This window comes from Myotis myotis, unplaced genomic scaffold (genome assembly GCF_014108235.1).
Source record: "Myotis myotis isolate mMyoMyo1 unplaced genomic scaffold, mMyoMyo1.p scaffold_m19_p_21, whole genome shotgun sequence".
Classification (NCBI taxonomy): Eukaryota; Metazoa; Chordata; class Mammalia; order Chiroptera; family Vespertilionidae; genus Myotis; species Myotis myotis.
The window spans coordinates 450,832-466,025 of NW_023416326.1; the positions used below are offsets into that span (position 1 = coordinate 450,832).

General features: G+C 62.8%; 1 protein-coding gene across 8 annotated transcripts in view; it reads right to left on the reverse strand.

The window, feature by feature from the left end:
* The window catches only part of NAV1 (neuron navigator 1), a 92,708-nt gene extending 85,741 nt beyond the window's left edge, over nucleotides 1-6,967 (reverse strand). For 5 of the 8 annotated variants that reach the window (XM_036354806.1, XM_036354805.1, XM_036354803.1 and 2 more), the window contains exon 1: nucleotides 6,667-6,967. The gene's annotated coding sequence lies outside the window, so the exon portion shown is untranslated. The remainder of the gene's footprint in view (nucleotides 1-6,666) is intronic. The other 3 variants (XM_036354804.1, XM_036354801.1, XM_036354800.1) reach the window with 1 other exon arrangement.
* Between the last annotated feature and the right edge of the window lie 8,227 nt (nucleotides 6,968-15,194).

Here is a 15,194-nt window from a genome sequence, read left to right on the forward strand (position 1 = left end):
CAGCATCGCCCCTCCCGCCTTTAACTGGGCACCTCCGGCCGCAGCCCCGGTCCCTGCCCTTGGAGCAGCAAATGGACAGCACCAGCCTGGTCCCGAGGGCTCCTGAACGGACAAGCCCGCCCCGGGGAGAGGCGGCCAGCGGCTCCCTCTGCACAGGCACAGCCCTCGGGGGCATCTGGACCACAGCTGAGTGTCACCCCCTCACGACCCTGCCCGGGGCTCGCCTCTCCTCGCCCGCAAAGCCGGCTCTGCCCAGGGGCCCGCAGCCCCCGCCCACAGGGGCTGAGCCTGCAGCGGGCGGGGCGGCCGCTGGGGAGGGTTTGTGCCCGGGCACCCATGTGCCACCTCCGTCCTGGCTCTCTGGACCGGGTCTCCCCGCCCAGACCCCGCCTGGGTCTTTTTCACAGGATGTTCTCACAGATTAAAAAATAAATTTCTTATTGATTTCAGAGAGGAAGGGAGAGGGAGAGAGAGAGAGGCATCCATGCTGAGAGAGAATCGTGGATCGGCCGCCTCCTGCACGCCCCACGCTGGGGATCCAGCCCGCAACCCGGGCCTGTGCCCTGACCTCCTGGTTCCTAGGTCAACACTCAACCCCTGAGCCACGCCGGCCGGGCTCTCACCGGTTCTTGAATGGCCGGCCCCGGGCAGAGGCAGGCCTGGTGACCCCTGCCCCCGCTGCCAGCCTCCGGGCCCCCCACTCCCCTCTCCCCGTCTTGGCCTCACTTTCGGAAACACCTTTTTCCTGCCCGCGGTCACCGTGCTTCCTGGCAGGAAGGGGCCCGTGACTCGGGAGGGCTACTCAGAGCGCTAGCCCGGCCTCTCCTTCCAGGCCTCACAGAGGTCGGGGCCCGGGGCTGCCCAGGAAGATGCCCCAGACGTGATTTCAGAGGAAGGGAGAGGGAGAGAGAGAAGCATCAGTGAGGAGAGAGAAGCATGGACCGGCCGCCTCCCGCACGCCCCACACTGGGGATCGAGCCCACAACCCGGGCCTGTGCCCTTGTCCTGGAATCGAACCCGGGACCCTTCAGTCCACAGGCTGACGCTCTATCCATGGAGCCAAACCAGCCAGGGCCTCGCTCATCATGGATGTTTCTCTCTCTAGCCTCTCATCTCTGAAATCAATAAAAAAATATATATTTTATATAAAGTCAGGGATTGACATTCCAGTGTCTCTCTCTCTCCCAGGGTCTCCCTGGGGCTCTGCTCAGCGCTGGCCCGTCCAGGCCGCAGCCGGGTCTGCACGAGGCAGATGGCAGCAAAGAGAGCAGGCGGCTCGGGCCCCGGGCCACTGGGCACGGCTCTTCCTGGCTGAGATGCCAGGTGTCTGGGCGGACCGTCCGTGGGGACCCACTGCCATGGTGATGCGCCCCCCAACCCCCGACCCCCACCCGCCAAGGCCTGTATTCTGGCTCATGGGCTGAGCTCACCATTTCACACCCCCACCTTCCCGTGAGCTTTGCCGTGGCCACATCTGCAGCCCGGCTCTGCGTCCACGGCCCTGACAGCAGCCTGGGACAGGCACTGAGCCGGCTTCGCCAAACAAAACCCCGGCCGTCCACTGCCCCTCCCCCTCCAAGGGGCCCGCAGTCCAGACCCAGCCGGGCCCGAGGGACCGTGCGTCTCCCACGCGTCTGACCCTCAGACAGGGAAGCTCCTCAAACACCCCTCTGGGGAGAAATCTACCCAGAAGCACAGTCTTCAGGGCTGGGGGGGAGGGGCGTGAATGTTGGCGACACCCTTGCCTTCGTCCGGTCGCTGTGCCAAGCCTGCGTTTACCCTCAAAGGACCACGGGCAGCGGGAGCCAGGGGCATCCAGGTCGGGGTGGGGGTGACGGCGAACGTGAGCTCTGTGCCTCATGTTTGAGACACCCCCCCACACCCCCCCGGTGCCCCTCACGATACTGTGGTGCAGGCATCATTGTACCCATTTTACAGGTGAGGGGACTGAGGCTCAGGCGGTTGCCCAAGTCAGGCTGACTCCACAGAGGGCCCAGGAAGCAAGGAGGTGCCTGTGAGCCAGCCGCGTGAGACGAAGGATCGGACATTCAATCCTGCCTGTCTGTCAGCTTAGGGACAAACCCATCCCTCTCCCCGCTCCCCAACCCCCAGGAACCAGCAAGCAAGTATTTCCTGAGCCCGGACCGTGTGCCAGGCCCCAGCTCGGCCCGTCCAGAGGCCAGTCCAGCCGCGTGTGCCCTGCGGGCGCCTCTCTGCCCCGGCGGCCTCTCCTGACCGTATCAGCACGCCAGCCCCGAGGCATCTGGCCCGGCCCAGCCTTCCCCAACACAGAGGCCTTTGTCTGGGACGGACGGACGGGGCCACGGGAGTGTCACTGTCGCTGTGGCCGGCCTTCCCGCCCCCTTCCCACGGCCACCCCAACCCTGCGGTCACTTCCGGGGCCTCCCCAGCGGTCTCAGCTTTCTCTCCGGCTGTGGCTGGTGGGAGGGAGCTGGGAGGTGACTCAGGGGAGCAATCCGGCCTTAGCAGACGGGCCCTGTGAGGAGAGGGGCCACCAGTGACGGGAGGGAGAGACCTGGACACCCCGGAGATGTGTACACGGGGAGGGGACAGCTTACGAGGCCCAGACCCGCTGACCAGCCGGCGCCCGCCCAACACAGGCCCGATTCCCGCCCGACTTCTGTTCTCAACTCTGCGGACCAGGTGAGAAACGGATCCACGTCTAAGACATTCGCTGGCACCCACCGAGGCTCTGACTCCGTGAGATCGGCCCGAGGGACACGCCGGGGGGACGGGCTCTCGCAGAGCTTTCATTACAAGGCGAACCCGAAGGTCGTGTCAAAACAAACGCGAGAGCAAAATGAACGCTAAACACACGTCTGTCTGCAGTTAGTGGTTGAGCGTCGACCCAGGAACCAGGAGGTCAGGGTTCGATCCCTGGTCAGGGCACAGGCCCGGGTCGGGGGCTCGATCCCCAGTGTGGGGCGTGCAGGAGGCGGCCGGTCCATGATTCTCTCTCATCATTGATGTTTCTAACTCTCTCTCCTTCTCCCTTCCTCTCTGAAATCAATAAATATATATATATATTAAATATATTTTATTGATTTTACAGAGAAGAAGGGAGAGGGATAGAGAGTTAGAAACATCGACCAGCTGCCTCCTGCACACCCCCTACTGGGGATGTGCCCGCAACCCAGGTACATGCCCTTGACCGGAATCGAACCCGGGACCCTTCAGTCCGCAGGCCGACGCTCCATCCACTGAGCCAAACCGGTCAGGGCAAAATATATATATTTTTTAAAATTGAGTAGAGCGGATGGATTGGGTGGGGACGGTGGCGTGGGCTGCACAGGACGTGCCTAAGGAGCTGAACCACCTCCATGAGCAGGTGGGCCTGGCCTGCGTCTCAGCCGCCCGCCCGTCCGCCCGCCCACCCTCCTCCCTTCACGTCCCCAGGGTCACAGGAAGCCGAGAGGCAACATCCCAGGCCCTTGGAGGAACTGGCCTGAGTCAGCTTCCTGGGAGGCAGAGGGGCCAGATTCGAACTCGAGGCTGTTTACGGAAGAGGGTGGTTCTCACTTGAACTTCGTTGGGGGTTTCTAAGTGGAAGGAGAAACTAAAAGTGCTTTTGGCCCGGCCGGCGTGGCTCAGGGGTTGAGCGTGGACCTATGAACCAAGAGGTCAGGGTCAGAGTCCCGGTCAGGGCACAGGCCCGGGTTGCAGGCTCCATCCCCAGTAGGGGGCGCGCAGGGGGAAGCCGATTCTCATCACTGATGCCTCTCTCTCTCTCTCCCCTTTTCCCTTCCTCTCTGAAATCAATAAAAATATAAAAGTGTTTTTAATTATGGTTTTGTGACGAGGGGCCAGGAAGAGGCACCGGCCGCCAAGTATTGCCACAGTTCTCAGTTCTCCGCGTCCCCAGGCTGGGCTGTGGTTGGTCCCATCACCCCGACAGCCCTGCTCACCCCCCTCTCCTGCCAACGGACACGTCACCCCTGGACGCGCCGGGAGAGGGCACGAGGAGTGCCAGGAGGGCTGGGCGGGGCGGGGAGGGGCCCAGCTGCATGGCTCAGGGCCCATCCGTCCCTCCGTGAAGGGGACCAGGGCGGGAGGGGCAGCCGTCTCTGGACTTGGGCATTGTAGCTTTTCTAAAGGCCAAACCCTTTAAAAACTCAAAGGACTTTTAAAATAGATTTATTATTTTTTTTTATTGACTCCAGAGAGGAAGGGAGAGGGAGAGAGAGAGAGCTAGAGACATCCACGATGAGAGAGAATCGTGGATCGGCTGCCTCCTGCACACCCCCTACTGGGGATCTAGCCCGCAACCCGGGCCTGTGCCCTGACAGGGCATCGAGCCCTGACCTCTTGGTTCCTAGGTCGATGCTCAGCCACTGAGCCCCGCCGGCGGGGCCCTAAGCTCTCACGGCGGCCAGGCCCGAAGAACTTTAAGAGAGAAGCGGCCCTCTGGATGGGAAAAGGGGAAATGAAGAGACAGACTTTCAAAGACGGACAGGAGGAGCTTCTCGCAGGCTGGCGATCTCTCCGGAGGGGCCGGGCGAGGGAGGAAGGAGAGACGGTTCCTGTTTCCAGCTCCCCAGGCTCCCCAAGGAGATCTCAGAAAAGGCCCGAAGGCTTCGACAGCTCACCCGCTCGCGGGCAAATCAACCTCCTTACGGACCGGGCTCTTCAGGGGGAAAGGGATGAAGACTCATCACACACACCTGCCCGGCAAGGAGCACACGGCACCTGCACGGGACGGGGGGGGGCCTCTCGGTGGTACTTGGATCCCCCCCCCCAATTTTATTCATCCGGCAGACATTTATAAAGCGCCTACTGTGTGCTGGGCACTGCACCCAGTCAGAGAGGGTCTCTGGCTGGAAGGCAAGGAGATGAGGCCTGTGCACACACACCCCAATGATCCTCTCTCATCATGGATGTTTCTCTGATTCCCTTTCTCTCTGAAATCAATATAATTTTTTTTTAAAAAAGAGGAGAATGTGAAACCTGCCCCGAGGGTGCCCCGGGCGGGGGCTGCTCCCTCAGGAAATCCACCCCCGGGGACTGGAGCTTTTGGCCTCCCAGCTGGGCCGGCTCCCAGCTCCATTTCACAGAAGTGAAAACAGAGGCAGGAGTTTTCACTGAGGCACTGTCTGCTCTCACATCCTCCGGCAACACAGGCAACAAACACCCAACGACCCCACCCGCAGAGAGCAAACTTCCCCCAGAAACCCACGGGGAGCTCGTCTGCGGGGAAGGAGAAAACAACACCCGTGTCACCGCGGGTCCCTCTCTCCATCCCCAACCGAATGCCAGAGACACCCACCAGGTTCAAAGCGGAACAAAGCGCACTCATGGGCAGCCCCGGCCGGCTGGCTTGGCTCCGTGGATAGAGCATCCGCCCCTGGACTGCAGGGTCCCCGGTTCAATTCCCATCAAGGGGCTGGTACCCCTGTTGCAGGCTCCTCCCCGCCCCCCATCCCTGGTCGGGGCATGTGCCGGAGGCAACCAATGGATGCATCTCTCTCACATCGATGTCTCTCTCTCTCTCTCTCTCCCCCTGTCTTCCCTGTCTTCCCTGGGGGTGAGGATTAACAGCAAAACAAAACATTCGTGGGCAGGCTGGAGTCACACGCACCCCTGCTCTGACCAGGAGGGGCTCCCTGTGTGAGCCTCCTGCGCCCCTGTGAGTTGCGGGGAGGGGGGTGGGGACCCCATGTAGCGGGAACCCGCCGCCGCCACGAGAGGGAAACGCAGGCAACGCTGAGCCCCTCGGCCTCGGATTTGAAGGATTTGAACGGGCCAATGGCCTCCCGGTGGCTGAAACAGGAAGCCAGATAACAGCAGGCGGTGCGGGCGGCGCGCGCTTCCCCAGAGCCGGCGCCAGCTGCGCCCCCGCCGCCCGGACAAAGTCCCCAGGACCCAGCAGCCGACTTCCCTGTGCGGGGCTGGGGCGGGGGGACAGGGCACCCTCCCTGCTGGGGGGCATCACCCCTGGACAGCGCCCCTAACCCTACCGCCCCCTCCTCGCCCCCTCCCCGCCCCCTCCCCTCTGCGCCCTCAGCAGACCTGGCTGCGGCTCGATCCCGTGGGCTGGGTCTGTCCGCGCGGAGGACAGAAGGGACCGCGAGGGCCCGAACCCCGAGAGCCCTCGGGGGAGCTCCCGGCGGCGATCACCCGACCTCTCCCGCCTCCTCCAGGTTGTCCCCCGGGATCGCGATCTCTGGACGCGCGCCAAAGAGTGCAGCGCGGGGAGACGCGGGGACAGGGGGTCTCTGGGCACAGGTCCTGCCCCGGCGGTTCCGTTCCGCTCGCCCCGCGGGGATGCGAGGAGACGCGGCTGGGGCGCAGGGTGAGGGAGCCCCGGGCGTCTCCGACGGTGGGGTCTCCAAGCACTTTAAGCGGCGGGTCTTCCCGGGAAGGGAAACTGAGGCTCAGAGGTGGGAGTTGGCTCCTCCGGTGAGTCAGCCCCCGGACGCGCAGCCTCGTAGGGACGACGGGACTCAACTTCCCGGGCAGCCGCTCCCCCTCGTGTGATCCCAGCGCCCCTGCCGGGCCGGGCCTCCCCGGGCACCGCGCGCACCTCCCGGGACTGGCCCCAGCCCCCCCACCCCCCACCCCGAGATCGGCCGGCCGAGCCCCGCTCAGTGCACCCCCCGGCCCCGGCCCCCATCCCCCGGCCCCGACAGCCCGGCGCGGGCTACTCACCGGGGCGCGCGCGCTCGGGTCCCGGAGTCCGCGCCACGGCCGCGCACAGCCGCGCATCCCGGGCAGCGGCGGCCCGGTCCCTCCCGGCCTCGCGGAGAAAGTTGCTGGCGGCCGCGGGCGGGGGCTCCTCGCGCTCCGGCCTCGCGCTCGCACTCGGGCGGCCGGCCCGGCCCACCAGGCGGAGGGAGGCGCGTCCAGAACAAAGTGCGTCCCCCGCGCCGGGCGGGGCGGAGCCTGGTGACCCGCTGCCCCGGGCGCGCGCCGCGGCCCCTGCGCGCCCGGCCCTCCCCGCCCCGCCCGCCGCCGCCGCCTCCCGCGCGGTCCCCGCCGAACTCGCCCAGGGGCGGAGGCCCGGGTCCGAGCAGAACGGGTCCCGGCCGAGCCCACCAACCCCCGGCCCTTTCCGCCGGCGCTTCCCGCCCCGCCTCCCGGGCGCGGAGAGGCGGCTGCGGGGGGTGCGCTGGGCCCGGGCGGCGCAGCGGAAGCCCGAGCACAATCGAGCCTTTCCTGCGCCCCGACCCGCCGCCGCCGCCCGCACGCGCCCTCGGGCCGCTCAGTGGGCGCAGGGCCCGGGTCGCCGCGCCTGGCTCCCCCCGCACCCTCCCCCCCGCTCCGGGCGCCCCCTCGCCGAGCCGGGGACGGGGTCCGAGCAGAACGGAGGCCCCACGAGTGCGGGCAACAGTAGCTGCTCAGTAAAATGCGTGACTTCTTCCCATTTCCTGACTCGGCCTCCGCCCCTCCCCTCAAAGGGCCGTGGGGGGCGGGGGGGGTAAAGAGGGGGGCAGGGGGGCCTTCCCGGATCGCCAGAAGGAGAGGGACCCGCCAGCTTGCTCGCCCTGACAACCTGGAGGCTGATTCATGTCCAAGGAGGTGTGTGTGTGTGTGTGGGGGGGGGGGGGTTGGAGGTGAGGGGGGCGCTGAAATGGGAACCCCAAAAGCCTGCTCCCTGGGAGCAGTCGGGGTGCGCACCCCTGAGTCCTGCCTGAGCCCCCCCACATCCAGCCGGTGGGGTCACGGTGGCTGGACGCAGGGAATGTGGGGACAGTGCCCTCCCCCCACCCCCCCAAACCGGAAGGAGGGCCCAGGCCATGGCGCTGTCAGGGTTAAGTCTCTCCCACCTTGAAGGGCTGGGCACACAGTCCTCCCTGCCCTGCTGGGGGGGGGGGTCCCCAGGACGAGCCACAGTGGCACGTGGACAGGGTGGGGGCAGGGGATAAAGGCCAGGGTGGTTGGGGGGGGGGGCGGGCAGAGGGGGTGAAACTGGGTGCGCGGACTGGCCGGAGCAGCAGAGAGAAGCCAGACTGTGGCCGGGGCTGCAGGGTAGGAGCAGGGACACCCCCTGCCCCCCCATCCCAGGAGCCGGCCAAGTGCCTCCTTGTGATGGAGTTTTCCTCCAAAGCCAGGATGACTCAGGGGCTCTGAATCAAGCAAATGGATTTTCCTGAAAACGACCATCGATAAGAGGTAGAGAGTAGCCGGGGCCTGGCTTGGGGAGAGCAGGGTGGAGGGGGGCGGGTGCCGGGGAGTGAGATTCAGGGGGGACGGGACCCTAGCCACTCACCATGGCCCCCACCCCGAACCCCACCCCAGCACCTAGAGGGTGGCCTCCAGGCCCTGCTGACCTTACGAAGGAGACCCCTTAACACTCAGTAGCTCCCCTGTGCCCCTCCTCTACCCCCGGCTAGAGCCAGTCCCCAGTGGGGGCAGGAGATGGTTAACAAGAGGATGAAAGCCAGCGTGGCAAACGCGTTTTAAAACATCACCGCATGCCCCGCTGGCCGGCGTGGCTCAGGGGTTGAGCATCGACCTGTGAACCAGGAGGTCACCGTTCGATTCCCGGGTGGGGGCACATGCCCGGGGTTGCAGGCTTGACCCCCTGGTGAGGGGCGTGCAGGAGGCAGCCGACCGGTGATTCTCTCCCATCATTGATGTTTCTCCCCCCCCCCCGCCCCCGTCCTCTCTGAAATCAATAAAAATATATTTAAAACAACAACAACAACAAAGAAAACATCAGCCCTGGAACCTGTCGCCCCCATAGCCGCTCAGGCCTGGCTGGAGGTGAGCTCTGGGGGCCCCAGGAAGCGTAGGGAGTGACATTTCCAAGCCCAGCCTCGCTTCCTTGAGGTCCGCGGCCTGTTCTGACGTGTCTGGGCCCGTGGGGGTGGGGGCTCTGGCTGGACTTTGGGGACTGGAGCCGGCAGCCCTCCCCCCGGGGCCCCGTCCACGAGCGGGAGGCCTGGGCAGGCTGTGCAAACGGCACTCAGCCTTCTTGTCCTGAGCATTTAAAACGCCACTCAAGCTGCGAGGCGGAGCCCGAGGGAGCCTCTGGTGGCCTGCGCTCGGGCACAGGGCAGGGTGGAAATTCACCGGGCATCCACGGCTGCTCCCTGCAATGCGTCACCTCAGTTTGCTCGTCAGCAAAAGGGGTGTGGGCGCCCAGGGGACAAGGCTCGGGGGAGCGCTCGGTGAGGTAATGGAGCAGCAGGAGAGGTTTGTACCAGCTCGGGCAGAGGGCACCAGCACCCGGCCCGGCCCCTCCCCCTCCTCCCCCTCCTCACGGGCACTCCGGCTGTGGGCTCAGTGCTTGAAAAGCCACGACTGAGAGATGGAACGCCAGCCGTCCACAAATAACCTGGCCCTTCCTTGTTTATTTCAAAGACATTTTTATTGATTTCAGAGGGAGAGGGTGGGAGAGATGGAAGCATCAATGAGAGAGAATCGTGGATCGGCTGTCTCCCCCGCGCCCCCTCCTGGGGATCAGACCCGCCACCCGGGCGTGTGCCCTGAGCGGGAATCGAACCGGGCACCCTTCGGTCGCAGGCCGGAGCTCTGTCCACTGAGCCACACCAGCCAGGGCTCACCTTGTCCTTTCTAACTCGACTCGTTACCCAGGAAGGGGCTTCGTGGCGGTGGGATGGTGTGGGGCCCGGACAAAGCCGGGGTCCCCATCAAGGCCACTCTGGCCCCGGACTGGCCCCGGGGTCCCCGGGAGGAGGGCCGCCCGTGCTGATTGCTGGAGCTGACGGGGAGCGGAGAGGAGTCTGTGGGGAACGGGCTGGTGCAGCCATGAGTGTTTTATGAGAGCGAGCGAGTCCTTGCCTTATCGGGAAGCCGGTTCCTCCCTCCTTCTCTCTCTCTCTTACCAGGAATGAGATGCGCCAAAAGCCATCAGTGTTTTTCCAAAGATGGCTTTTGAAGAGGAGTGCTTCTCCCGGGAAGGGGCGGGGGACGCTGAGAGGTGGGGCTGCCGGGGACTGGCCGGCGGGCTGTCCCCTTTAGGAATCGGGCGCGGTCGTGCCACGCTGGGGGAGAGAACCGTGGTCGTGGTCGGCACCGGCCAATTATTTAACCCACTGAATCCTGGCAGCAACCCCAGGCACCAGTACCACTTTAATGTCCAGTTTGCAGGTGGAGAAATTGAGGCCAAGTTGCTGGGAACTCCCAGCTGGTACCTGATGAAGCCAAGTTTTGGGGGGGGGTTTGTTTTTTTAAAAAAATATATATTTTATTGATTTTAGAGAGGAAGGGAGAAGGAGAGAGAGATAGAAATGTCAATGATGAGAGAGAATCATTGATTGGCTGCCTCCTGCACGCCCCTTACTGGGGATGGAGCCCGCCACCCAGGCCTGTGCCCTTGGCCGGAATCAAACCCGGGATCCTTCAGTCCGCAGACTGATTGATGCTCTATCCATTGAGCCAAACCAGCCAGGGCAGCCAAGTTTGTTTTTTTTTTTAATTTCTCTCTTTAAAAATAAATTAATAAATATATTTTTAATTGATTTCAGAGAGGAAGCGAGAGGGAGAGAGAGAGAGAGAAACATCAATGATGAGAATCACTGATCGGCTGCCTCCTGCACGTTCCCTACTGTGGATGGAGCCCGCAACCCAGGCCTGTGCCCTTGACCGGAACCATCCCTGCGTTCCAGCGACGTGTGTCTGCAGGGGAGGGGGGCTCCATCCGCCCCGTGGGCCGTGGGAGGGGCCCTGTCACCCTCTGCCCCTTTCACACACTACCCCCCGGCCGGGGGGATGCGGTGACTGATGGGCCTGCTGCATGCAGCAGCTTCTCCCCATGTGCCTGGCGGCAGCTGCCCCACAGGGCCCACACCTGTTGCCGAGATCAGCTGTTGCAACCCCCTCCTGGGGAAGCAGGCCAGGTGCCCCGGCTTGGCCCAGGTCCTCCTTTCCAAAGGCAGGTGGGAAGGTGTGGCATCTGCCCATCACAGCAGCCGCACCTGGAGGGCTGCCTGGAGGAGGCGGGCCCGGGGTCTCAGCTACAGGCTGGATGGTTCTCTGGTCTCTCCACCATCACATGGGGACCCCCGCCCCCCAGCTGTCCTAGGAGGTGGGGACGCTGTGGGGCTCAGCAGCAGCGAGGCCGGAGGACCAGGACCAGGGCTGGGGGACGGCTGAGGCTGGGAATGAACGCAGAACTCGCTCTGTGTGGCCGCCCGGAGAGCATTCCATTCCCCACCGAGCCTGCCTGCGCGGGGCGTGGACTGGCCGGCACCGTGGGAGCGCCCGGACGCGGAGCCAACCCCGAAAGCCAGGTCTCGGAGAAAATGTCAACGAGGCAAAGCCAAGCCACACGGCCCCTGACATCCAGACCTGCGCACGTGCCAACGCACATAAAACCTCGCAGCCCAGCACAGATGGGGCCTCGGCCTCCGCGCCGTCTGGGATCGCACCCACGCCCACGCGTCTCGGCCTTTCCCCATCCCCCTCCCCCGCTCGCTCAGGGCCAGGCGGCCTGGACCTCCCTCCGGGCGGGCGCCGAGCCGGGCCCAGGCCTCGGTGGGAGGAGCGCGGGGCTCAGCGTCAGCCCGGGCGGGGCCTGGGGACCGTGCGCTCCGCCGGGCGCGGCGCACGGCTGACCCCTGCCGGCGCTTTGCTCTCTGCAGCCGCAGGGGACGCCCCAACCTCGCCATCCATTGGGTGGGGGTGAACCCCAGCTCAGAATCCCCTCCTATGGAGTCTGGAGCACCTTTAAAATAAAATTAAAATAAAAAAAATAAAATAAAATAATAAAATAAATAATAAAATAAAAAAATAAAAAATAAAATAAATGAAAATAAATAAATAAAATAATAAAAATAAAATAAAAAAATAAAACAAAATAAATTATATATACTATATATATTGATTGATTGATTTCAGAGAGGAAGGGAGAGAGAGAGAGAGAAACATCCATGATGAGAGAGCATCATGGACCGGCTGCCTCCTGCACGCCCCACGCTGAGGATGGAGCCCACAACCGGGACATGCGCCCTGACCCGGGAATCGAACCCTGACCTCCTGGTTCATTGGTGGGCGCTCAACCCCTGAGCCACGCCTGCCGGCCAGGCCTCAACCCACCGACTTAAATGTTAATCTTATCCCCAAACACCTGGGCAGAAACACCCAGAACCACCTGAGCAAACCTCTGGGCACCCCGTGGCCCCGGTCGAGCTGACACCTGACATGTACCCTCCCGCTACCAACACCTTGCAGCTGCGCACGGCAATCGGCCCAGATACAGTGGAAGTTCCTGCGTTGCGTTCCGTCCGCTGACCTGAGAAACCCCAGAACCACGCGAAAGCAACAGAAAGGCCCGTTGTCGTGCCCAGCTGCTAAGTTTGGGGCGATTTCCTGCAACCGATACCCCAACGCTGCCCATCCGAGGCCTGACCACCTGCACGACCCGCCCGCCCCTTGGCACAGGTAACGCCTTCCTCCCGCGGGGATTCCCGCCCTGCGGCTGCGGGCAGGTGTCATTCCCAACGTCACCAGCAGGTGGCAGCCCTGCTCCTGCTTCTCACTTGGCAAACTAGGAGTTGAATTTATTTATTTTAAATATATTTTTATTTATTGCAGAGATGAACGGAGAGGGGGAGAGAGAGAGAAACATCGATGAGAGAGAGAATCATTAACTGGCTGCCTCTTGCACGTCCCCTACTGGGGCTCAAGCCTGCAACCCAGGCATGTGCCCTTGACCGGAATCAAACCCGGGATCCTTCAGGCAGACGCTCTATCCATTGAGCCAAACCAGCCAGGGCGAGATGAATTTATTCATAGAATATTACCGAAACACCTGCCCCGTGGGAGGCACTTCCTGGGCTGCCGAGGAGAGCAGGCTGCTCTGTCTCGACTTGTCTCTGGACCGAAAGTCCTTCCTCTTATCGTGGAGTCTAACTTCCCGCCACCCACCCGGCCCAGGTGTTGCCTGAGGCCAGCATTTCCCCTCTGCTTCCCTGCCCTGACCCTCTGTTGTCTGGCCCGGTGACCACAGAGGAGGTGGGAACAGAAAAGGCGGAGTGTCCGGGAGGCCAGGGATGGAACTGCATCCCTAAGGGGGGACCCTCCCCTGAGCCTTCAGCCCCTGCCTGTGGCCACAGCTGCCCAGGCCTCGGGGCTCAGGATATGGGAAGGTGCACAGAATGGAGCTCCTTCCCCCTTCACTCCCGGCAGCCCGCGTGCCTGCACACACTCTCGGGCGGGAGCCACCCTCCCCCCATACACATACACACACACGCATGCATGCACGCACACGCACATGCACACAGGCACATGCACACACACACACACACACACACACACCACAGAGGCCTGTTCTCAGAGGCAGCAAGTAGCAGGGCGGCTGCAGAGGGAGCGGAAGTAGCTAGTGGCTCAGGCCCAGGGGCGGGAAGAGGAAGTGGTCACTTGAAAAGGCATCCAGGCTGTTTCACCAGCCCTGAGGCTCCCCGAGAGAGTTCCCCAGCTCCCCTGGCCCGCCTCGGCCTTCACAGTGCGCCCGGTGTTGGTGTTCAGGGCCCCCTGTAGTCCCCCCCACACCCGTTCCTTTGGTGATGGATTTCCTCATTTTCCTGCCTCGAAGCATTTAAAATATATATATTTGTGTTGATTTCAGAGAGAGGAAGGGAACGGGAGAGAGAGAGAGAAACAGCAATGATGAGAGGGAATCATGGATCGGCTGCCTCCTGCACGCCCACCCACTGGGGATAGAGCCAGCCACCCGGGCATGTGCCCCGACCGGGAATCAAACCCTGACCTCCCAGGTCACAGGCTGATGCTCAACCCCTGAGCCACGCGGGCCAGGCTGCCGCCAAGCATTCTACCTTCCTGGACCCCGACTTCCCCGCCTCTGTGTTGGCCTGTTGTCAGGCTCACGTCCCCTGCAAACCCCCAGGGTCCCAGGACCCGTCCTGGGGAACACGAGTCCAGAGACTGAGGGTCCCGTCAGAGCCGCTGGGCCCCCCTTGACTTGCCTTGTCGCAGCCTCAGAACGCAGGGCCGGCCCAGAACCACCCAGGAAGATCCAGAGCCGGAAAGAGCCGGAGACGGCGCATCCCCACGCTGGCCCGGAGGCCGCCGGGACTCCTGCCACCGCCCAGCGCAGCCCTGACCACGCCGTCGGTGCCGAGGGGGGCTGCCGGCGGCAGGGCAGGCCCGTCTGGTCCCGGCTATTTAACTGGGTCAGCCAGGGGCGCTCTGGGCACCTCCCAAGGACTGAGGACGGCCTGTGATGTCAGCACCAGGCCCATCCCTGTGCATCTGGTCGATGACCTGCACACCTTTCGTCACCTCTACCCCAAAGCCCTCCCTGACCCCGGAGTCTTCTCTACCAGCAAAAAGGCCGTGGAAATCCCAGCTGAGCGCCGCGCAGGGAGGCGTGGCGACCGCAAGGTGGAAGGTTCTGGAAAAACAGTAGATAAGGCAGCGCCGGCGAGACCTCCCTTATCTCCAGCTCTGTCTGGACAGCTCCCAGGACCCGGGTCCTGACACAGTCTTGGGGTGGACGTGCCCGGGAAGCGCACATCCTGGTTGGCCCGGGGCAGTCCTGTGGCTGAGGGACGGCGTCCAGAATCATGGACACAGGCCGCCTCGTCCGTGGCCCTTCGAAGATGCTGCATTTTTCACAGATGACGAGTCCGCTGAAGGCTCAGAAGACGGTTAGCATTGTTAAGCCATGAAGTCCTTTTAGTGTTATATATGGACCGGCTGCCTCCTGCACACCCCCTACTGGGGATCCAGGCCTGTGCCCTGACGGGGAATCGAACCTGGGACCCTTCGGTCTACAGGCTGGCGCCCTATCCACTGAGCCACACCGGCCAGGGCGGCAAAGTGGGGTTTTCAAGGAAGCACAGTGTTAACGTGAAAAAACCACTGAAACCTGTAAAGAATTTTTGTGAGTTTATTTGAGCCAAACTGTCGACATATGCCGGGAAGCAGAACCTCGACGAATTGAGATGGTGCTCCGGAGAAGGGCGGGGTTACGTTTGTATTTATACATTGCGATCGAAGGAGGGACGTAGGTGGTTACATGAAATTCATCAGATTAAGGAGGAGGGAGAACAATTAACATGATAATGAAGGAATCTGTGGTCTCTGTCCTGGGACCCAGATACAAGGAAGTCACAAGTTACCCAGACATTTCAAGGGTATCTTATCATAGATGCAAAAACACAGATAGGCTCATGAAGGTAAAGGCTGACCTTGTCCCTGAAGATATCGGCTTAGGACATGACTACCCACTAGAACCTGTTTGTAGT